The sequence below is a fragment of the Podarcis erhardii genome (genome assembly GCF_964252035.2).
Source record: "Podarcis erhardii genome assembly, chromosome: 3".
In the NCBI taxonomy this organism is placed as follows: Eukaryota; Metazoa; Chordata; class Lepidosauria; order Squamata; family Lacertidae; genus Podarcis; species Podarcis erhardii.
The window spans coordinates 76,607,152-76,630,259 of record NC_138507.1 but is presented as its reverse complement, the minus strand read 5'-3'; the positions used below and the strand labels follow the sequence as shown (position 1 = coordinate 76,630,259).

The window sequence follows — 23,108 nt, the reverse complement described above, 5'->3', positions numbered from 1 at the left end:
CACCGCAGGCAACCAGGAGAAAGGGTGGAGACAGAGCCGCCATAGCATGGGAAGGGGGAAGAGTTAAATCCTCCCGTTTCTCTTGAGGTGCTTCAGATCTAGATTACAGATATAAAAGACAATGCTTTTTGAAAATGGAAGGGTTAAAATGATATCCAGAGAGGGGTAGGGAAACATTGGGAATAACTTTCTTATAGTAAGAGCTGTTTGACAGTGGAACAAAATGTAAGAAAAACACTGGGGCCTAATTTGATTAGTAGAATGTCTGTTATCTGGTGGGTGGGGCTTCAGTATTGTGCTCTGGAATCGGCCCCTCCCTTCAGGTGTTCAGTTTAGTTCAGTTAGAGAGGCCAACTGTCATTCTCGCCTCATGACGTTGTTTTAGTTTCTCTCAGACGGTAGGTTATCGTGTTACAATTTTCTTTATTAAAGCTTTGCTTGACATATACGTGAGCTACTTACTTTGCTGAAAGAAAAGCAACTCTGCTGAAGACTGGTAGGATGTTCTAAACTTGAGTGAGTGAGGGGATATTCCCAGCCTGACAGGATTATTATTATTATTATTATTATTTAAGAATGGCAGATCAAGTTGCTGGATTATGCCAAAGTGGCTAAAATGACCGGAATAATCAGAAATCAGGAAGACCAAAATTTTAATAAAGAATGGTGAAAATTTATAACCTATCTTAAAAACCATTGTAAACAGTTCAAATCATTAATAGGATTGGAATATCACTTGTAGCTTAATGGTGAATTTTGGACACAATGGAGATGTAAAAGATTTGGATTATCATAAAAGATGCTGGAGGAAATGGTTAACAATAGGACCCACAAAGGGAAGGAGGGAAGTCCAAGAGATTCCTTGGAATCTTGTTTTTATTTTATTTGTTTAATATTTGATTGTAAAATTTTAATCTGAATGTTTTTTTAAAAATATTTTTAAAAATCACCCCCACCCTCCACAACACAGACAACCTTGGAAGCTGGGGATTCTCCTTCATTGGAAGTTTCTAAGCATATGTTGGATGACCATCTGTCAGGAAGTCTTTAGCTGTGTTAACTGCATTGCAGGGGGTTGGACTAGATGACCCTTGGGGTCCCTTCCAGCTCTACAATTCTGCGATTTTGTGAGTCAGACCACAGAGACAAAAATTTCTAGATCAAGGTATGCAGGCTGTAACCAACTACCATAGCTGCTTAACAACTTTTTTATTATTATTATTAATAATAATAATAATAATAATAATAATTTGATACCCCGCCCATCTGTCTGGGTTTCCCCCATCACTCTGGGTGGCTTCCAACAAAATATTAAAAATACAATAAAACATCAAACGTTAAAAACTTTCCTATGCCATCTTCACCTGCGGAAAATCAATAGCTGTTCCACTGTTTTGTTTTGTGTTTTTAAAAAGTCAGATCTTCCAAGATGTGTTGTGGGGAGAGAAGAGACAAGGAAAAGGGAGAAGAATCACAGCATCATGAAGCTAACCCAGCCAAAACTGGATGAACAAAGCCTTGCTCATTCATAGTCAATACCCGGTCTGGAAGAAGTCTGAGAAATTGTTCTGCTAGAAAGATGTGCAGGTGTGTTTAATTGTTGAGTGGGGGGGCAGGAGGGGCCATTATTTGTCATTGTAGTTGTTTAATAACTTTAGCATAAGTCTGGAAGAAAACACTGTCCAGGAATGGGAAAAGACTGCTGTCAGAGCTGCCCCAAGGTCCCAGCTCACAGAGGACCAACGCCAGGTCGTCGTTATGTACAAAAGTCTTTATTGAAGTTCAGTTTCCATTTCAAAGCCACAGCGCGCAGCTCTACGTCTTAAACCCTAGACCGTCGAAGTTCCGTCTGAATCTCCTCCCCCCTGACACCAGTTTAAGATTCTAGCCCTGCTCCACCTCTTCCTCTGCTCTCTCCTCCGCTGGGTCCTTCTGCCCGCTGAGGCATTCCCCTTTCTGGACTCTTCTGACGCTGAGTCGCCTGACTCCTCCCCCTGCTTCAGGCGGGCTTTAGGACCTGGTTCCCAGTCCTCGTTCTCTACTGTCCCGCGCGCCTGTACATTTGAACTTGGCTCTCGCGCCAACCCAGTGACCTTCCTCCTGACCGTTACACTGCTTCTATCACTGCTTCCCTCTTCCGGGATGCTGGCTGGACCTGACCTCCCCTCCGTTGCCTGACTCTCCGATGGAGGCGTGGTCAGCCCTGACTCATCTTCTCTCCCTGATGGGGGATACGTTGGCCCCGATATCTGGGACTCTTCCCCCCCACTATGCTCTGGTGGGGAAGCTGGTCCTGATCTCCAACTGCTGCTCTGGGAGTCCCCGCTGGCCCCTTGCTTCTGGAGTGTCCCCCTTGGGACCCCCCTTGCCCTGGCCACCGGCGCCCCCTTCTGTGAATCTTCCGATTCGTTGGAGAGGCTCATGGAATCTCTCGGGCCACTGTCATCTTCTCCTACGCTGCCCTCCGATTCTTCCCCTTCGCTCTCCCTTTCCTCCCTTCCCTGTGCTTCTGCTCCTGAGCCCCTGACATCCGCGTTCTGTGGAAAGGAATTTGATGAAGAAAATCTCAAGCAGAGGTTCCCCCTGCAGCCTCAGCAGATCTCTGGAGGAAAGTGCTTGAAAACTCTTCCTGGATGCCCCATCTCAGGGTTTAACAAGGGAATTCAAAATCCTGTTAGTTTCATTCCTAATTATGTTACAACAGCACAGCGTGGAAGAAAATCTCGCTATTGGCAATTTGCTGTGGTAAGCTGAAAACTGAGTTGCCCAGAATTGCCACATTTAAACTATAATGTGCAGCTTCAGAAAACACTGCTCCTGCCTCCGCTCCTCATCCCACAGCTGCCAAATTCTACAGAGCGCCTCATTTCATTCAAACCCCTTTACAACAAATCTGTATCATTTCTATTTAAGAAATGAAAGGTCAGACTTTAGCTGCATCTTTGAAACCTGAGATTAACACTGTTTTCTCATTTTTAAGTGAGCAGCAGTAATGGGGAAGGGGTGCTGATCTGGACTGAGGCTGCAGAGTTAACCCTTTATGTTGTGATATTTTCCTAATGGAAAAAACTCCCCCCCCCCCAATTTGCAACTTTGGAGACAAACAGGTGGATGAGATGATTGGGTGGAAACATAAGTCCTCCTCCTCCCTCTACGTCATGATCCCGTTCAAAATGAGGAGCTATGTAGGCAATAGCCATTGGGGTGGGGGGAATAAGAAAAACTTAGGAATCATAGTTTCAAATACATGGTTAAAGTGAAATCTATTCTGATCCTAACAGCCCATTGAGACATTCACAACCAGTAGAAATTAAAGAACCTTTTAATGAGGGTGAAAGAGGAGAGCGCAAAATATCGTCTGAAGCTCAACATAAAAAAAAACTAAGATCATGGCCACTGGTCCCATCACCTCCTGGCAAATAGAAGGGGAAGAAATGAGACAGTGAGAGATTTTACTTTCTTGGGCTCCATGATCACTGCAGATGGTGACAGCAGTCACAAAATTAAAAGACGCCTGCTTCTTGGGAGAAAAGCAATGACAAACCTAGACAGCATCTTAAAAAGCAGAGATATCACCTTGCCAACAAAGGTCCATATAGTTAAAGCTATGGTTTTCCCAGTAGTGATGTATGGAAGTGAGAGCTGGACCATAAAGAAGGCTGATCTCCGAAGAATTGATGCTTTTGAATTATGGTGCTGGAGGAGACTCTTGAGAGTCCCATGGACTGCAAGAAGATCAAACCTATCCATTCTTAAGGAAATCAGCCCTGAGCGCTCACTGGAAGGACAGATCCTGAAGCTGAGGCTCCAATACTTTGGCCACCTCATGAGAAGAGAAGATTCCCTGGAAAAGACCCTGATGTTGGGAAAGATGGAGGGCACAAGGAGAAGGGGACGACAGAGGACGAGATGGTTGGAAAGTGTTCTCTAAGCTACCAGCATGAGTTTGACCAAACTGCGGGAGGCAGTGGAAGACAGAAGTGCCTGGTGTGCTCTGGTCCATGGGGTCACAAAGAGTCAGACACAACTAAACGACTAAAAAACAACAACATCTTTCATGCATCTAACTCCTTACTTCTGCTTTAATGTCAGAAGTGTTGATGTCACTGGAATGAAGCCCTCTTACTCTAATTTGCCCAACATAAAAATGGGAAGCAAGCAACTTGGCCAAAACAATATAGCAAGGAAGTGTCATTTAAGCCCAGTTTCCCTACATCCAAGTCCATCACACTGAATCCTGTGTGGGATTGATACTGATGCAGCACAGAAACCGTTGCAAACCTACAGCAATGCTAGAAGCTGGAACTGGGATTGAAAGTCTCCTGTTGGCAGCATTTGTCAGCCTGATGTTTACAAAACTCCAGGTGTTTTGCTTGTTGGGAATGAGGGAGTCTAAAACATCTGGAGGGCACCGGGTTGGCAAAAGCTGCAGATGTGTGCTGGGAGAGAATAGCTGCTTCCTCTCATTAGGAAATAATTTTTAAGATGTCCTCTTTTTAGGGGGGGAAAGTGAAAGCAAATAAAGGGTCAGAGGGAGTAAGTGAGCAGCTGGCAGAAGGACAGGGGAGTGTGACGGGAGCATCAGGCAGTGAGTAGATGAAAAGGAAGACGTGGGCAATGGCAGGTGCGCTTAACAGCCGGAGGTTCAGATGCCTGCATTACAGTAAGTCGCATTCTCTTCATATGTCACACATTTGGTATTGTTACGAGCAGCAGGGAAGCTGCTTCAAAAGAACTTCTCCCCACCCCTTCCCTCCACCCACTTTGCTTGCCACTTTATTTCTCTTCCTCCCTACAGACGACAAAGGTCACAGTCAGAGAGTTCTGCTTTTGCTAATAAGTTTCTGAAATGCAGTTCACTTCCCAACCTGACTTCCCCCACAGACATCTGCAAAGGACAGAACTATTAACTTGTCTACGGATGGGATTTGGAGAAATGGCTGTGATGTCAGAGGCAGACCAGCTCTGATATTCAATGGATTGATCGAGGTGCAGTAGATTCAAGGGCAAGCTGACATATCCTCCAGTCCTTGACAGGTTTCTAAGCGGGAAAGGAAAAGTAGAAGAGGTTGTAAGAGAAGCCTGGGTACATCCTCTGGATGTTACAGGATGGCTGTTTGCTGCTTTCGGCAGGCTGCCATTCATTACTAGCTACAGGCTATAGCACCAGGAGGCCAGTGCTGCAAATATAGCTTTATTAAAAATGCACCACCATAAATGACAGGCTATGAATAAATGCTTGTCACCTGGGAAATGTGCCATGGAATAATAAGCTGAATGTTTGTGCATTAGTTTTGTTTGGAGGTAAGCGGTTCAGACTCTCTTCTAGCACTCATCTGGGCAGAGATGGCATCAGAACTTGGCATCCTTAGGCAGTTATCCTGGTCCAGGCAGAGCTCACTGCTGAAGTCTCTTCTTGTGTACACTGTGTACACACCACCTTGAGCTCCTTGAAGGAAAGGTGGGGTATACATGCACTGAAGCTGACAAAACAGAGAATCCTGCAGAACCCAAATATAGTAGTGCTTGTGGATGCTAATTACATTTGTCTCTAACACATCTGTTCAAGAGCTATGTTGTGGAGGCATTGTGATAATTAGGAAGTTTACATAGAAATCAAACCAAAGTGTCAATGAGAATGAATTGTGTGTATACATGTCTCCCGCTCACCACCCTATAGCCTAAACTGCAGGAGCTATGACAACAATATAGCTCCTTTAAACACAGAAGCTTAGATCTGTAAAGCTCGAACTAGTGGAGCATTTAAAAAGAGCAAAGACACTTAGATGGCAATCCTCTGCCCATTTACCTGGGAATAAGTCTTAATGAACTGAGCCTCATGGGATGCAGTGGTGCTTAGTCCTGAGTAGGAGTTGGGGAGAAATTCGATTCAGTTTGCCTTTAAAGGCAATTGTATTAAATTTGCACTTTCTAAAACAATAGGATTGGTGTTGATCCTAGTTGGCGCTGACCCATGACAGGGCCTTTTCAGTGGTGGCTCATGCACTGGCTGGCCTAGTGAAGAGCAAATCTGTTAAAGTGACAAAAAGGAGTTGATGGGCCATCTAAGGAATCCTGCGGCCTGGGGAGAAAGATGTTGCCAAGGTGTTGGGTGGGGTGGGTGTGTTTGAAGTGATAGGAAAGGAAAATCTCAAGCAAGGGTTTCTGGGAGGAATGGGAAGAAGGAAGACTGTGATCCATCTTGAGCAGACTGGCTGGGAAAGATGCTTTGAACTCCATGGCTGCACTGCTATAGGGGACAAGCCCATCTTGAAATGACCATGCTGTAAGATCTGGACTTGCTCCACACAGACTGAAGGTGTAAATAGGTGAATAAACCATATTTCTTAAAGCTACAACAGTCTCTGCCATGTCTCAATTCTCCAAAGGACCACAGACCCTAGGTATGTGCCTGGAACCTCATGGACTCTTGCAACAGCTCAGCAGAGAGAGGGGGAGGCACCCAACTTTTGTAACAATATATTTCACAAAGAAATTATTATCTTCTTCCTGACCACCAGACAGATCCTCACATTTACTCTTTGTGGTGCTTTCTGTGCATTCACTTGAATTCCCACTGCTCCAAACCACACTTTCATCCAGTACATTTGTTGTTGTTTTCTTCAGGACGGCACATCAAACCTGGAGTTGATGCAGCCTGCAAATCACTTGTGGCGAAACCTGATCAACTCCACTGGAGCTGCTGGAGCTGCCTGGCCGGCGAGGAGGCTGTGCTGCTCCCTGTATCAATGGATCAGTGATAATACTGATCGACAGGGATGCCTGAGCTTTGAGCCAAGTTGCTGTGTTTTAAAGGCTTGGGGGCTTACTGCCATCTGTAGAAAATCAGCCCATATAGGTATTAGATTGCCGTAGGTCCTTCCCCTGCCTGACTTCCTTCCGCGGTTACCAGGCAGGCTCTGCTCTTCCATCAATTGTTGCTGTTTTGTACAACAGCAGTTGAAAAGCAGTGATACCCGCAGGGCACAGCCCCATCAGGCTTCCCCCTTAGAATCCCCCTGTGTTCCAGCCAGCCCTGTTTGAACCTCCTCAGGCAACACAGCTTCAAACAGCTTCCCTTGAGAAATCAGCGCTGCCGTTTAATAGCAGGCCCTGTTCCGACTCCCTCTTTCTTTGGAGTGTTTATTTCTACAGCCGAGTGGCACTGCTGCCCGTCGACAACAAGAGGCTGTAATGGGTATCCTGAGAGCTATTGAACTAGATGGCGTTTCAGGATGCAATGACAATAACCACTTGAGGATGACTACAAATGGTCTCATTATGCATTTGCACATGGCTTTGAACCCTGGAATCAGTGTGCAGGATTCTGTGGCAACGCGAATGCTTCTGGACTTTCCTTCTGGGAAATGCAGGAGTAATTTTTTTCTGAGGGCAGCCTCCAAGCAATGTCCTCATTTTGTGGAATAAAGCTCTGCTTGCTGCTGCCATGGCTCCCTGAGAATGCGTGTGCCACCTGCGGTCTTTATTTCATCAAATTTGTACACTACTTGACTGAAAGAAAGGAAAAATAAAAGTGGTTTACAAAAAGAATTAATAACATCATCAGTAAAAACAGTTCAGAACAGCTATTTAAAACATACCAAAAAAGAACGACAATTAATGAGAAGCTAAAAACAGATGAAAATGCATGTCAACATTTCACCTATCTAAATAGGCTGACTTAAATGAAAATGCTTTTTAGAGACCTGCCTGATGTCAATAGGCAGGGAGTTCTGAAGTTTGGGTGCTGCCGCATTAAAAGATCCATTTCTTTCAAATGCAGAACAAGTTTTTTTTGTGGCACCTCTAAGAGTGCCAGTTCTATAGATTAAAGCAGTCAAGTGGGTTAAGGCGATCTCACAGGTCCCCAAGTTGTTAAGGGCTTTATATACTAATAGTAAGTAACACCTTGAACTTGGCCTGATAGCAGATCAGCAACCGGCGCAGATCTCTGAGCAGAGGTGTTATATGCTGACAGTATCTCAGTCCTGCTGGCAATAATGTCGCAACATTCTGTGCTAACTGCAGCTTTTGGATCAAGCACGGCAGAAGCCCCACACAGAGGACACTGCACTAATCCCGTCTTGAAGTAACCACTGCATGAATTACTGTGGCAAGGCTCTGAGTATGCTTGTTTGTTTGTTTGTTTAACTTATTATTATATATTTATTTACCACCCTGCCTTTTTCCCTGACGGGACTCAAGCAGGCGTACATAGGAAAATGAGAAGCACTGAAAACAATAATTATAAAGCAATTAAATGTTGTTAGAAGTAATCCTCTATACGTATATAAAAGTAAAGTTATACAAAGAATTACAATAAAACATCATGGCAGCAGCCCTTTTGGTCCAAGCAGTCAGCCCCCAAAAGCGCCTTTCCTCGGGGATCACCTTGTGTCTCTGATCCCTAAAGCCTACACTCCTGTACCACCGAGGCCCCTTCCATGCCCATCTGCGCACCATATGGGAGCATACCGGGGGCAGCTAAAAAAGAAACAGAGCAGACTTGAGTTTGCCTGGAAACTTTCAGCTTTATTGTTTCTTCAGGCTGTTCTCCATTTTACCTTTCCATCTCTTGTCAACTCAAATAAATCCCTTATGTCTGAAGCCCTTGGAAAGTGGGGGGGGGGCTTTGGGGGGGGTAAGGCAAGAAATGTACTGAAACTGTGGTTGTTTTAAAACATTCAGCTACCATTAGTCAGTCATGTACACAGAGTAATAATCTTGCTAAGATAAACTGCTGTCAGCATCATTGTGCTGTTTCACAAATTGCTCTCACCGTTTTCCCAAGAAGCCTGACTAAAAATAGCCAGTGACAGTGATAAACGAGGCTGAGTGGAAACGCTGTTACCAGCGTGGCTCCCCTCGTGCTAGGAATCGCTACCAGGAATTCAAAATACTGTACAACTTTACGAAATGCTTGCAAAAGTCGTCCCGAGAAAGGATATTCGCAGAGAAGGCTGTGCCATTTGTCTTTGGTGGGGAATAACGAGTGCTTTTTTTCTGGGGGGACGCAGGGGTATGCACACCCCTAAACATTTTGTGAAGCTAAGTTTGGCTTCATTGAGGGGCAGTATTTTCTTATGAGCAGGAAAATAAGAGTACTCCTAAACATTTTTTTAAAAAGGAAAAAAAGCACTGTGGATAACCAACATTAAAAAGGCTCTCAGCACACTCTTTATAACCAAAATGAAACACCAGTGCCTTGGCCATGTTCTCCCGCTGCGGATTAGGGGGTTTCTCCTCCAAGAACAGTCTCCAGCCTGCATATGCATCACATTCATTCGCTCCTTCTGGACAACAATATGCGCAAATGCAAAAAGAAGTATCCAGTGACTTCCTTTGTTGAGACTAAGATTCTAGGTAGAATGAACCACAACCATTTCATTGTGCTGCTCCTCTAGAGAATCCAGTGATTCACCCAGCAATTCAAGGGGTTTCATTTCACAAACTCTCACATGGTGATGGATGAACCTCTCAGTTTCTCATTTCCCCCCATTTAAGTTCATTCACATTTCCCATCAGTCTGTGATTCTTAAAAATAATAATCTTTATGAAAATTCATCAGCTGGGAGAGATCCCACCTGACCTTCTGAGCTTAGGTGGGCCAATCAGGGTGGGACTTTGGTCTTTCAAACTGCAGTGGCACCCTGTGCAAAGACAAAATTGGGAGACTGTCAGGCTTCAGGGAACCAGATCCCCCTCCCTCACAGCAGGCTGCCAGAAATGGGAAAAAAGAAGCTCTTACTAAGGTATTTTATTCAATATTCAGAGAGAGATGTAGGATGTTGCTCCGAGTAAAGTCCCCACCCCTCCGTCTCTCCTGTTATATATCATCCCTGCATCGGCTGATCTGTGCTTTCTGCCTCTGAGCTTTCTGTTCTCCTACTCTCAATGCCCACAGGGTCCTGGGAAGGGGGGGTCTGGAATGCTTTCTAAAGACACCTAGTCTGTCAGCTGTTTCTCTCCTGGTGCTTCTTCTTTCTCCTGCTCCTCTCCCAATATTTCCCAGCTCCCCCCTCCTGCAGCCTCTGAACTATGACCTTCTGCAAACCACTGATCTAAATCTATACTGTCTCCCTCTTCTCTGGGAAGTGCAGGAGAAGGGGGGGCGATCTCCACCATTCCTCCTCCGATGCCCAGTCCCTGACAGTGACCCTCCCTATCTCTCACCTTCCACTCTCCTCAGGTTGCTACATCATAGTTGCCATGCCCTGCGACACCCATTAGGCTCAGTGCCCAGTGTGGCAGAACAGGTTACACTGCCCTAAATCCGCCTCTGGACCAATGGTCTGTCTATGCAGGAGTAGGAAGCCACATCAATATTTGATATTTATTTACTAAATTTCTAGAATAGCTTCCAGACAGCAGTGTCACCATCACAAGGGGACAGCAGAGGCAGCATGAGTGCATGAGTGGATCCCATCTGACACTCCCAAAGGTGCATCTGCATGACCCTGACTCCATTGCTGTCTCATCCTTCCCTTCCTGGCAGGTAGCAGCAGCAGTGGTGGTCGTGCCAGGAGACTTTTGCTCCATCTCTGCCCCACTGAGCAAGCCACTCCTGTGTCTCAGTAGAAGTCAGCTTCCTTTGTGCCTGTGACTTTTATGCCTATTAGTAAGGGCACATCTAATTAGCTGCAGACTAAACGGCCCTAGAGATGAAATCAGCAAAATTGCTGCACAGATAAAGCAGACTATTGTGCCTTTAAGGCCTGGACACTGATGGATTCCCCAACCTCACTCCCAATTTTGTTTCTCTATCAAAAACAAAACCCCTGGGTACTATTCCAGGAAGCTTATTTACTCTTCCTGATTTGATCTGAGAGTTTCTTTATAATAAAGGTAAATCTAAAGAAAATAGTTTCCAGCAGGAAACCTACTTTCTTTCTCCTCCTCCTCCTCTTGGCCTGTGTTTCCCATCACAGCCTACTGAATTTCAGCAGAGGCAAAAAAGAAGAAGATTAAGACCACCCCATTCATATTCCATTCTTCTTAAACAGTTTTGTTGCAGTAGAAAGCCAGAATCCTCTATTCTCTTGTTCAGTGTGTTTAGCCCTCTTGCCTCACAGCCCGCCCCCTCTCCTTTGGGGCTCGATCACCGATTTCACTTTTAGGTAAAGTCTCTTGACGTAAGTTTTTTTAACTGCTTTTTTTTACTATATCTATTTTTAATACGTGTATTTTTAAATAGAAGAATGTATTTTGAAAATGTTGCAACCTGCCTTGCGACCTCATGGGGAAGGGGCATGTAAGAAATCTAATTAGTAGGAGAAGCAGTAGCCAGACTACTTTTATTGCTGTTTGCCAGCTGCTTTTAATGGGTATGGAAAGTCCTATGAGGAAAGGGTGAGGGAATTTGGTACATTTAGCCTGGGGATGGGAAGGCTTGGGGTGGGGAGACATGAAAATGCTCTTCAAATACCTGAAAGGCCATCACACGGAAGAGGGCCTGATTTGCACTATACATTTAAAGCAACTTCCTATCACAGTCATAGCTTCCCCCAAAGAATCCTGGGAAGTGTAGTTTGTAAAGGGTGCTGAGAGTGGCTAGAAGACCCTTGTTTTCCCTCAGGGAGTTACATTTCCTAGAGTTGCCTGGGAAGAGGAACCATCCTGAATAGGGGTCTCCTAAGAACTACCAGCAATTTTACCGAACTAGTTTACTGATTGTGGGCTCATTCGTTGTACAGTGGTACCTCGGGTTACATACACTTCAGGTTATATATGCTTCAGGTTACAGACTCTGCTAACCCAGAAATAGTACCTTGGGTTAAGAACTTTGCTTCAGGATGAGAACAAAAATAGTGCTCCAGCAGCGCAGCAGCAGGAGGAGGCCCCATTAGCTAAAGTGGTGCCTCAGGTTAAGAACAGTTTCAGGTTAAGAACGGACCTCCGGAATGAATTAAGTACTTAACCCGAGGTACCACTGTATCCTGCCTACACATTTTTTGCAATTTTTTTTTCTTGAATTTAAATGCAAAATTCAGAGAAGTGCACATTTCTAAGGATCATGACATTTCAGTTTGCATATAGAAAAAATGAACTGATCGAATGTTTTCTCCCTTCCCTGGGGCTTGCTTCTAATTGTAAGTTAGAAGCAAACCCCAAGTCAAGGCAAAAGTCAGGACAAGACAACAACGTCTGAATGCATGGAGTGTGAAATGTCAAAGGAAAAACACCTTTTTTTTAGTGAACCAACCAGCTTGCTACCATGGCCAAGGGTGTTATAACAGGCAAAAGTCAGATTGTATTTGGAGGCTTGACACATTCAGCAGGCCAGCCAAGCTGCCAAGCTAAACTGTCATTTCTACTGCTTATCTAAGATCAGCTGCAGAGATCTGATGGAGGGGTGTAGTCTTAAAGTAAGGAAGCCAATGGAATGAATGTGAAATGGAGTGTAAGCCTCACTGGGTACTTATGACACACAGACCTGTGTGCAAAGATGTAATTTTAAATATAATCCCTTATTTCCCCCACCCCCCTGTCTTATTTCTATTTCAGGAAATTTCATACATTTAGCTCCAGCTTAAGGTGCGGTTGGAAGATAACAAAATTATAATGCAGCATGGCCTGGACTAACAGGATGAAGCAGCAAATGGAGGTACAGAACCCAACATTGCTTCAAATACACTTCCTATTCTCAACAAAGAACAGTTTTAATAGCTTCCCATTAAAGCACTAAGAAACCCAGCAACCAAAAGAAATTTAAAATAGTGTTTGTGTATCATCAGCATCTTAATAAGTAGAGACATCATCTTGCCAACAAAGGTCCGAATAGTAAAAAACTATGGTTTTCCCAGTAGTGATGTATGGAAGTGAGAGCTGGACTATAAAGAAGGCTGATCGCTGGAGAATTGATGCTTTTGAATTATGGTGCTGGAGGAGACTCTTGAGAGTCCCATGGACTGCAAGAAGATCAAACCTATCCATTCTTAAGGAAATCAGCCCTGAGCGCTCACTGGAAGGACAGATCCTGAAGCTGAGGCTCCAATACTTTGGCCATCTCATGAGAAGAGAAGACTCCCTGGAAAAGACCCTGATGTTGGGAAAGATGGAGGGCACAAGGAGAAGGGGACGACAGAGGACGAGATGGTTGGAAAGTGTTCTCTAAGCTACCAGCATGAGTTTGACCAAACTGCGGGAGGCAGTGGAAGACAGAAGTGCCTGGCGTGCTCTGGTCCATGGGGTCACGAAGAGTCGGACACGACTAAACGACTAAACAGCAACATCATCTATATCTATCTATCTATCTATCTATCTATCTATCTATCTAATCTATCATCACCTATCATCTATATATGTCAGGCCTAGGCTATTAAAAGTATTAACATATTTAATAAAGCTAAGTTACATTGACAAACTCAGTTACATTGTCCTTCAATAAAAGGACATCTTGAATTGGAATCTCTTTGTGCAAAGCACTCTCCTTTCCTAGGACCCAAGGGAGGTGCAAGAGAAGACATGCCCCTCTTCTCTTTGGCCACCAAACCCTTGTTGTGTGGAGGGCCTTCCAAAATGTTCTCTTTGAAGACCTCTTGCAACTCTTTTTGAGAATGAATGACAGAAATAATGGATCTGGCAGTACCACTGCCCTGCACTTCTTTGGGAGCGATGTCCTTGTCCAAACCTACCTTCCAGTTGCCAATTCGATCTTAATTTCCATGCACCAGGACCAAAGGTTGAAGGAACAGGTGCAGCGGCCAGCTCCTTCCCTGTTATCATCCTGCTGCCATTGATGCTCCCTGTAATCACTTCATTGTGAAGTTGCATTTTCTGTAAAGCCAAACAATGAATAATGGATGCAAAACTAAGTGGCATTGCGAGTTCATTAGTATGCATATTGTTTGGAATTTGTTTCAGTGGGTGCTCCAAAGCCCCTCTCTCCTCTTTTGTGTTCCTGGCTGCCTTTGCTTCAGGCTCTGCTAATGTTCATTCTCTATTCATTGATTCGTGTCTGAAGTTTTACCTGCATTGTAGGTTATTGTTGTTGTTTGTCGAGGTCTGGCTTAATTTCCTATAGAGAACATTTTCTTTTGCCTCTTGGGGGTGTTTCTCCCCCTTTTCTTAATATCCTCTTGGAGCGCATTAAAGCTATCCCGCTGGTGCCGTATAATTTGTTTTTCCAGAAAGAAGAAGAAAAAGAAAGAGCTTACCATGTAGGGCTGAAAACTATATTTTTTTTGCTTTCATTTTGTATTTTCAAATAATTCTGCTGGCATCTAGAATATAACACCCTTTTCATTTAGTGCCATGCCTAGTGAATTTGCCTAGCCCATAACCATGTGTACATACACACACACACATACACACACCTTGCGGGTTCTCTCCCAGTCCCTTAGGTACCACTGAGTCCGACATGAATAGTTGAAGTTCAGGGTTTTATTCCTTTTGGAAGAAGAGGAGGAAGTTATCTTTCATGGCCAGCCATATCTGCTTATGTGGTATGCATATTTAATTTGCCTGCATCACCTTCCTCAGAAGAAAAGCTATTATTCTCCAGCAGATTTATAGCAGACAAAACATTTCTAATTCTGGCCCTATTTTTATCTCTTATAATGTCTGTCTTCAATGCGCGCACACACACACCTTACTGGTAAAAAGTGTATCATTAGACCTTGCCTCTGGCCATCATTACCGGGGAACAGATGAAATGGGATGGATGTTACAGAAAGTACGGCTGACTACAACTTTTTTTCTCCTCCGCGTGCCCTGCTTCCCCCAACCCCAGCACTCTTCCGCTACAGATTACCCTTAGCTGTCATTGAGCTACTAATTGCAAAGGGCTTCTATTATCTGTATGTCAGTCATAACATCAATCTTTTGCAGCTTGCCTTCCATAGAAAGTGGCAGCTCAAGAAGAGCATGGTGTACCAGCCTCTCACATGTCTACATTTTTAGAGCCCTTGCTAATTCACTGTATTTGGAGATAGATTGTTGTGGTAGCTGTGGTTATTTTAGTTCATTATACAGGATGGAGTTTTTCTTTCTGAGTTCATGGAGGATGATCCACGTCATGTTGGGAGGGGGGATGTGTGGTTCCTGCTTCAGGCAGAGATGGGCTAAATACATAAGCTACAATTCAATCATCCAGTGGGTTAGGGGGGTCTGAAGGTCAACTTGATGCCCAAGACCGGATTGCTGTGCATACCTGTACACACAAATCTTAGACTGCAGCCATGTTGTTTACAAGGACAGCTGGGCAAATGTGTCAATTCCAATTTCTTTCAAATCCTCATTTTCCCGGTCTTAAATTTGGTTCTCCATATTTTCACACTAGTTTGTGATTTATTTATTTATTGAAGTTCAGTGCAAATTTCTCCTTATATACACATTTTTGTATACATTTTTTCCTAGCGTACTCATTTTTGAAAAGCAATTTCACCTGACATAATGCATTTTTTAAATGTTATTTTGACTAATCTATGCATTCACAGGCACACTTTACCCTAGTGGATGCTTTTTTTTTTGCTTTTTTTTTTTTACAGATTCCTTGGCTAGAAAACTCCATTGCAAAATTCAGATTTCAAAGGATGGCTGTGTTTCAGATCGCATATTAGGTAAATTCACCTTTAAATGCAAACTGGATTGACTGCCTCTCCCATCCCTAGTTACATATCAATCAGCCAGGTATCCAGAAGTCAACATGCCCAGAGTCTGGTTGCCATCTACATCTGCATGCACAGATCCTAGACTCCAGCTACCTGCCACTGGATGAACCCCAACTGTTCCCCAGGAACTTCCTATGCATACCAAGAGGTGTTCTGCTGCCCATTTAACAGGGAACGTTACCACTCCGAGGCCCTTAAAGCATCTATAGAAGTGCCTGGGGAGGCAGGCAAAAGTAGCATACTGGTTTAAAACAAAGTTGAATTGAAAACTAAATAGAGCACAGATATGGGCTACAGTGACGCAGTCCACCTTTGGCTGCGTCTTAACCTGACAAGCGAGGCTGCAGATTATCTAGATGAAAATGTGTGTGATCCACCCACAGTTCTACAGTTGCACACCCTCTAATTGTTCATTTTGGGCACCTTCTTGTTAGGACCAGAGCCTATTTGAGCTCTGCATGTTCATTAGGACAGCCCAGCCGAATAATGTGAAAATGCTTCTTCTGAACTGTGCCTAATACTGTCGTAAACACTGCCAAGCTGTTCTAAGTGATTTTCCAGTTAAGTTACTCCCTTCCCTTCCCCAGTAACAAACATACACACATGCACAAGCACCAAATTATCCCTCAGTCTCTCAATCTGTTTGATTGTTTTCTTTGTTCGGGGGAAGCATTTAAGAAAATAAATGTCGACATTGAGCTCCTGCTGCAATTAAAGTGCTGGAACTTGGCTCCTGCGAGCTCCGCTCTATTATGAAGCCTTGTCCATTGATTCTTAAATTGTACACTAATGAACCCATCAATTCATCACAGCATTTCTATTACCCGACTGCTGTTGTGGGATCCATCGCAGCTGTGTCTGGAGGGATCGGGAGAGTCTGTTGCTGCTGGTCCTACCAGTGAAGCCATCAATGTCTCCATATTGTTCAGAATCATGACTCCGGGGCATAATATGCACCTTGCTCCCCTTTAATACTTTTCACTGCATTTGGGGATTGGATTGGGGTGGGGGGGACAGAGATCTCTTTCATTGGCTCATCGTGGTCAAAACCAGGGGTCCTATTTATTAAAAATGATTAAATTCTATAGAAATTTTTACTTTTAATTCATGTGTATTATTCAAGGCATCTTACAATACTTAAAACTGCAATATCAAAATAAAACAGCAATATTGAATTGAACATAGCAGAGGCAGGTGTAGCAAATGAAATGTAGCCTTCAGATAAGTTATTATCATTCTAGCAAGGCAAAAGCATGGTGGAATTAAGTTTAAAGTGTTCAGTAGGCAACCAGTGTGGGGGCCACCTAAGTTTAATGGTTCTATAGTATTGGTGCTGCCACTAAAAAGGCCCTATCTCTTATCTCAGTCAACTATACTTCCACTGTAGGTAGGACAAAGAATCACTTGATTTTATGAGTAGATAGCCTTGAACCAACCTAGAAAGATAAAAATGATTAGTGTTTTACTTTAAAGCTGTAGATGTGCAAAACACACCTAAGGCTAACTGCCACTAGACTTACTATTTATTATTCATAAGATAAGATAAGACCCCCCCAAGGGACACGGGTGGCACTGTGGGTTAAACCACAGAGCCTAGGACTTGCCAATCAGAAGGTCGTGGTTTGAATCCCCACGACGGGGTGAGCTCCCGTTGCTTGGTCCCTGCTCCTGCCAACTTAGCAATTTGAAAGCACGTCAAAGTGCAAGTAGATAAATATGTACCGCTCCGGCGGAAATGTAAACAGCGTTTCTGTGTGCTGCTCTGGTTCACCAGTTATGCTTGCCACGTGACCCGGAAGCTGTACGCCGGCTCCCTCGGCCAATACAACAAGATGAACGCCGCAACCCCAGAGTCGGCCACGACTGGACCTAATGGTCAGGGGTCCCTTTGCCTTCAAGACCCCCGCAAAGCTGCAATCTCCTCTACAATCTGTAGGGCTTTCTTCTGGTTTTTAAAAAATTGTTAGAATCAGTGCTTTAAAAAAAATGTTTAGGGGTACTTCCATTTTGACTCAAGAAAATCACCATTTTATAGTTCAAATCAGGAAAAATAAATACTGCCCCTCAATGAGGCTAAACTTTCATCAGTAAAATACCACACATCCACATTCCACACTCCTTCACACATTAAACGCTCGCTTCCATCTTAGACTTAGGGGACACCATGACAGTAAATAAAGCCACCATTGGGGGTAGCAACAGAACTGACTGTGCTGGCCCCGGGGGGAAGGTACCGTGATCATAGTCAGAGTTCACAAGATGAGAGGCGAGGTCCGAAACTGGGAGCCGGGCGGGAACAGGAACGCTGGAAGGTCAGAAGCAGCAGGCCGGGCAGGGAACAGGAACGCTGGAAGGTCAGGAGCAGGAGGCCGGGCAGGGAACAGGAACACTGGAAGATCTGAAGCCAACAACGACGTTGCTCCCGCAACCTGGGACCGGGCTGACTGACCTTTATCTTCTTCTAAGGCCAGGGGCGGTCCCAGTCCCCAGGAGCCCCGCCTCCTCTGGCCTTAAGGCGAGCACTCCTCCTGGGAGCAACCAGTTCCCTTCGCCTCTCTGCCCTAAGCCTCTGTAGTTCAGGAGAGGCTGAAGGGTTACTGGGCCCCGGAGGAGGCTCACCTGTAGCCACTGAGTCCTCAAGCACCTCTGGGGCCAGAAGGGTTTCACCTGGTGCCTGCTCCTGAGGATCTGACACAGGTGCAGGCTCCTCAGAATCTAGGCCTTGCCCCAGTTCAGCCGGCCCTGGAGGCAGGGACTCCTGTGCAGGCTGGGATTCCTCTGGTTCAGCCTCTGAATCGGAATCCCAGGCCATCACACTGACGATTCACCATGCTAGAGAAGAAACTAAACATTTTTTAAAAATTTAGTTTCTTCTCCCAATAGATTCACAAAAAGTTTAGGGGTATGCGTACCCCTGCGTCTCTCCAGAAAAAACGCACTGATTAGAATCATTAAGTTTATTGGGGTGTATATAAAAAATCAGGCCTGACTGAACACTTAAAGGATCTGAAAGGACTTTGTGTTTCCCATGCTCAGGCATTCCTAGTAAGGAGGAAGCCCCTTGTTCCAGGAAAATATTGTGCAACTTCCCATTGCTGATATCACTGAACCTGTCATGGTCCCTGATCAGTTGCTTTTGTAACTCATGACGCTGTTCCCTTACAGTGAGGGTGAAAGGACTTAAGTGGAACCACAGAAGAAAAAGTTACAGATAGGTAGCCGTGTTGGTCTGCCATAGTCAAAACAAAACAAATTCCTTCCAGTAGCACCTTAAAGACCAACTAAGTCAGTTCTTGGTATGAGCTTTCGTGTGCATGCACACTTCTTCAGATACCTGACCTGGGAAGAATTTTCTCTGGCCAACGGCAGTAGAAGAGGGACACCAGGCTGTATACTTTCCCAGTGGGTCAGTATCTGAAGAAGTGTGCATGCACACGAAAGCTCATACCTAGAACTGACTTAGTTGGTCTTTAAGGTGCTACTGGAAGGAATTTGTTTTGTTTTGACAGAAGAAAAAGGCTGTCATTGGCAGCAGCTTCTCTGGATATTTTAAGCAGTTTTAATAGCACAGGAGATTAAGGAATATATGATGCTCTCTTACGCTGTGTCATAACGTTGGTCCATCAAGTCCAGGGCTTATCTGCTGTGACTGGCAGTGGTCTTTGGAGTCTCAGGCAGATGTTTTTCCTCTAGCTCTGATATTTGGGGTCCTTTTAGCAGGGTATACACGCAGTGGCGTAGCGTGGGGGGTGCAGGGGGGCCGGCCGCACCGGGCGCAACATCTGGGGGTTAGGGTTAGGGGGCGCAAATCCACGGGTTAGGGGGCGCAAATCCATTGTTAGGGGGCACAAATTACTTGCCTTGCCCTGGGTGCTGACAACCCACGCTACGCCACTGTATACACGGCATGCAGGTTACCACAAAGCTATGATACAAATAACAAATATTTCCTACCTCCATCACTTCCCATGGTTGCCATGGTTCACGTCGGCTATCAATTTCAGGTATCATGATGGATATGCTGGGCAACCTGACTCTACTATCCAAGATTTTATTAAGCAATAAGGCAGATAGTCCAAAATGTAGTGTAAAAGGTAAAGGTAAAGGACCCCTGACCATTAGGTCCAGTCATGACCGACTCTGGGGTTGCGGCGCTCATCTCGCTTTATTGGCCAGGGGAGCCGGCGTACAGCTTCCAGGTCATGTGGCCAGCATGACTAAGCCGCTTCTGGCGAACCAGAGCAGCGCACAGAAATGCTGTTTACCTTCCCACCGGAGCAGTACCTATTTATCTACTTGCACTTTGACGTGCTTTCAAACTGCTAGGTTGGCAGGAGCAGGGACCGAGCAACGGAAGCTCACCCCGTCGCAGGGATTCGAACCGCTGACCTTGTGATCGGCAAGTCCTAGGCTCTGTGGTTGTAGTCTAGTGTAAAAGCAGCTGGCATTTTTACCTTCTGTGAAGGAACGTGGTATCTAGATGCTGCTGGGTTTCAATTTGCAACAGTCCAAGTCAGCATTTATTTATTAAATTTCTACAGCACCCTTCACTGGAAGATCACAGGGTAGTTCACAACATCGAAAAACAAAATGGGAACACAAAATACATGCTAAAACTAAACCAAATACAATCTAATAACCCCCTCCCCCAAACACATTTAAAAAGCCATAGAATGTTGAATTGTCATGGGTGATAGGGTACATCACCTTGACTAACGTTTCATCTCAGGTAGGAGAAGGCAGTCTGAATGCCCCTCTAGGCTCTGGACAAACAATGATTAAAAACTGTGAAAATGAAATATATATTTTGGAACACACATATGCACTTATTTGATTCCATTTATGAAGCACTTCCAATAAGATAATCTCAAAGAGGTGTTTCACAGTAAAACAAAAAACACACATCAACAATTAAAAACAATTCCATATGTAAGCACAATTCCATATGTAGAAGTCATTCAGTATATACAAACAGTCAGAAACAATGCTGTATATTAAAATGATGTTTTATGTAAAAACATAGAAGGATACAGCTCAATATCTAAATGCTTTATGCGAATTTTGCTCATTAAAAATAAGTGTGTTACCAAGGTGATTGGAAGAATACCGTTTTAACTCTGTGTGAGGCAGTTCCTTCTGTTTAATGGCTGTAGGCTGGAAGTTTTGTGACTGGTAGTTTACCTTAAAAAAAGGGGGGGGGAGAATATCAGTCGAGAGGTGATTTAGAGGTTATGATATGCCTGGCCCAAGACTGAATGACCTTGTTGTAACCTTTATCATTCTGTGAGTCTTTAAACTGCTGTGATGTGTATAAAATGACACCTTAGCTTAATAGCAGTTTTCTGTGGATGACAGCACACCCTTCCCCCCGTCTGTCACACAATGCACTTGTTCACTGGCTGCAGGAATAGCGTAACATGGCACAGTGTCTGGTTGCTTAATCAGGGATGTTTCCTTTGGATTGAGTAACTGACTGAATAGACACCCAGTGGGGTGGAAAGTCAGCTACTTTGTGCAATAGGATATTACATTATTACTATATGAGACTCACACAGCGAACAATTCTTGCAGGGAGGGGGTGATGTGTAGGAGAACATCATGTTAAAGAGGAATTCAAGAGCTGTTAGTATCTTGGATCCCCACGTCCACTCTCATTTTCTCAAGCATGCCAAAAAGCCTCTCCTAACTCAGAAGGTTTACACTGCTTACTACTCAGAAGGTTTACTACTGTTCCTTTGCTGCTGTTGCATCCTCCCCATGCTACAACATGATCAACCCCAGTCATCAATGCAATAGGAAGCAGACACAATTTCATCCATTTTTGTGTTGGCACACAACACAAAATTTGGTACCAGCAGTAATGGGGCTGATGTTGCATTTAGCACATCTGCATATAATGGATAAGACTTTAACTTTGTGCTGAATTGCTGCAGCCAGTGATTTCAATCTGCATGCATTGACAGTCATCCTGTCATAAACATGGGCTGGGAGTGTGCCATCACATGTGCCCAGATTACTCCCCCCCCCCCCAGTGTTTTAAAAAATGGGGGATCGAGGGAAGCAGACAGAGAGAGATGCAGGCAGAACAAAAAGGCTGGAATGGATCTCCAGCTTCTGCATTTTTTTAAAAAAAAGTCCTTGTGAAAATTTATCAACATTTTTGTACAAATTTCTCCTAGTATACACTTTTGCTTAATGTACACATTTTTGCAAAGCAATGTTTCCTGATATAATGCATTTGTGTGTGTTATTTTAAATTGAACTGGATCATGTTTCTCCCCCATCTCTACCACTAAGCTACACAATTTAAACCTAAAAGCAGTGCATGGATCAGAAGGAGGAGAAAGAATAAGAAGTCACTTAGAATGTTACTACATCCTACAAAAACAATTTTCTACCCCTTTGGCCAGTGAGTTATCATAACAGTTTCTGCCACAATTAGATTATTTTGTACATATATACATTTGCAGTCACAACATGGAGTAGATCCATATGTTCCCCAATGACAGGAATGGGTTGATCCTTGATCATCAGAAATTCAGCCCAGGATTTGGCAAATTTGATAAACCTATAGACTTACGCTGAACTGTTCATAAGCTTGGGATTTGCATGATTTTGTTAAGGCCAAAATCCTTAATACAATGAATGCCTAGCTTAATCCCTCCTATCCAAACCTCAGTGGCGTACCAGCTGATTTTCTTGGTAAAAGTGCATATTTGCTTATTTTAAAAAAGAATACTAAAGATTTAATTTTATAATGTGACCAAAAAAAATTGCTACTGAATACAGCCTCTGTTCCAGTAGGAGCTCAAGCTAGTACAAGTCAATCAAAAGGACTTACTGAATGCTGTTCAAGGACAGACTGAAAATTAAGTCACGTTTCCATTATTTGAGGTACATCAAGCTGTGAAAATTGACAGAGAAAGGAGAGATTATATGCTGAACACTGGGAAAAAAGATTTTCTTACTACAACATTGTTATCCATATGGTAATTGAGTATCCACGCGTAAGCAAATAAAAGATTTCTGAATTAAAAGTCCCTGCTGAACTTTTATGTCCATTGAAAAGGCTTAAATTCTTTGCTGAAAATGAAGGAGTTTAGAAAAGCAATGAAAATATGCCTGAGGGAGTAACCTTAGATAGATAAAGCTGGCTGTTTTTCTTCATACTATACTTATTTTTTATTGGAAATTTATAAAGAAAGAAGAAGAAGAAAATGACACAGCACAAAAGCGGGAGGAAAAAAACAAAATTAAAACTGATAGATCTTTAAATATACAAGTGAGAACATCAAATTAAAGAAGGAGAGAGGAAATTGTATTGGTTAAATACCTTAAACTAGGAGTTTAAGGAGTTCATGTTTTGTACTAGTGAACCTCCCCAGTTTAAGAAAGAAATTCTGAGCCTCCTTGAGACTGATTTGTGCTTCACCAAAGCAGCTGGTCTGATAATGTTCACTCTTGCTTTAAAGGCTGGGGAGGGGGCAGGAATGGGAA

General features: G+C 43.9%; 1 long non-coding RNA gene across 2 annotated transcripts; it reads left to right on the top strand.

The window, feature by feature from the left end:
• Positions 1-325: 325 nt before the first annotated feature.
• Positions 326-22,813, top strand: LOC309338578. 2 transcript variants are annotated; one of them, XR_014154968.1, is made up of 5 exons: positions 326-398; positions 1,416-1,587; positions 12,505-12,604; positions 15,489-15,560; positions 22,416-22,813. It is a non-coding gene; the product is annotated as an uncharacterized lncRNA (long non-coding RNA). The 2 variants fall into 2 exon arrangements; XR_014154969.1 differs by lacking the exon at positions 22,416-22,813 and adding an exon at positions 16,424-16,555.
• The last annotated feature ends 295 nt before the right edge of the window (positions 22,814-23,108 follow it).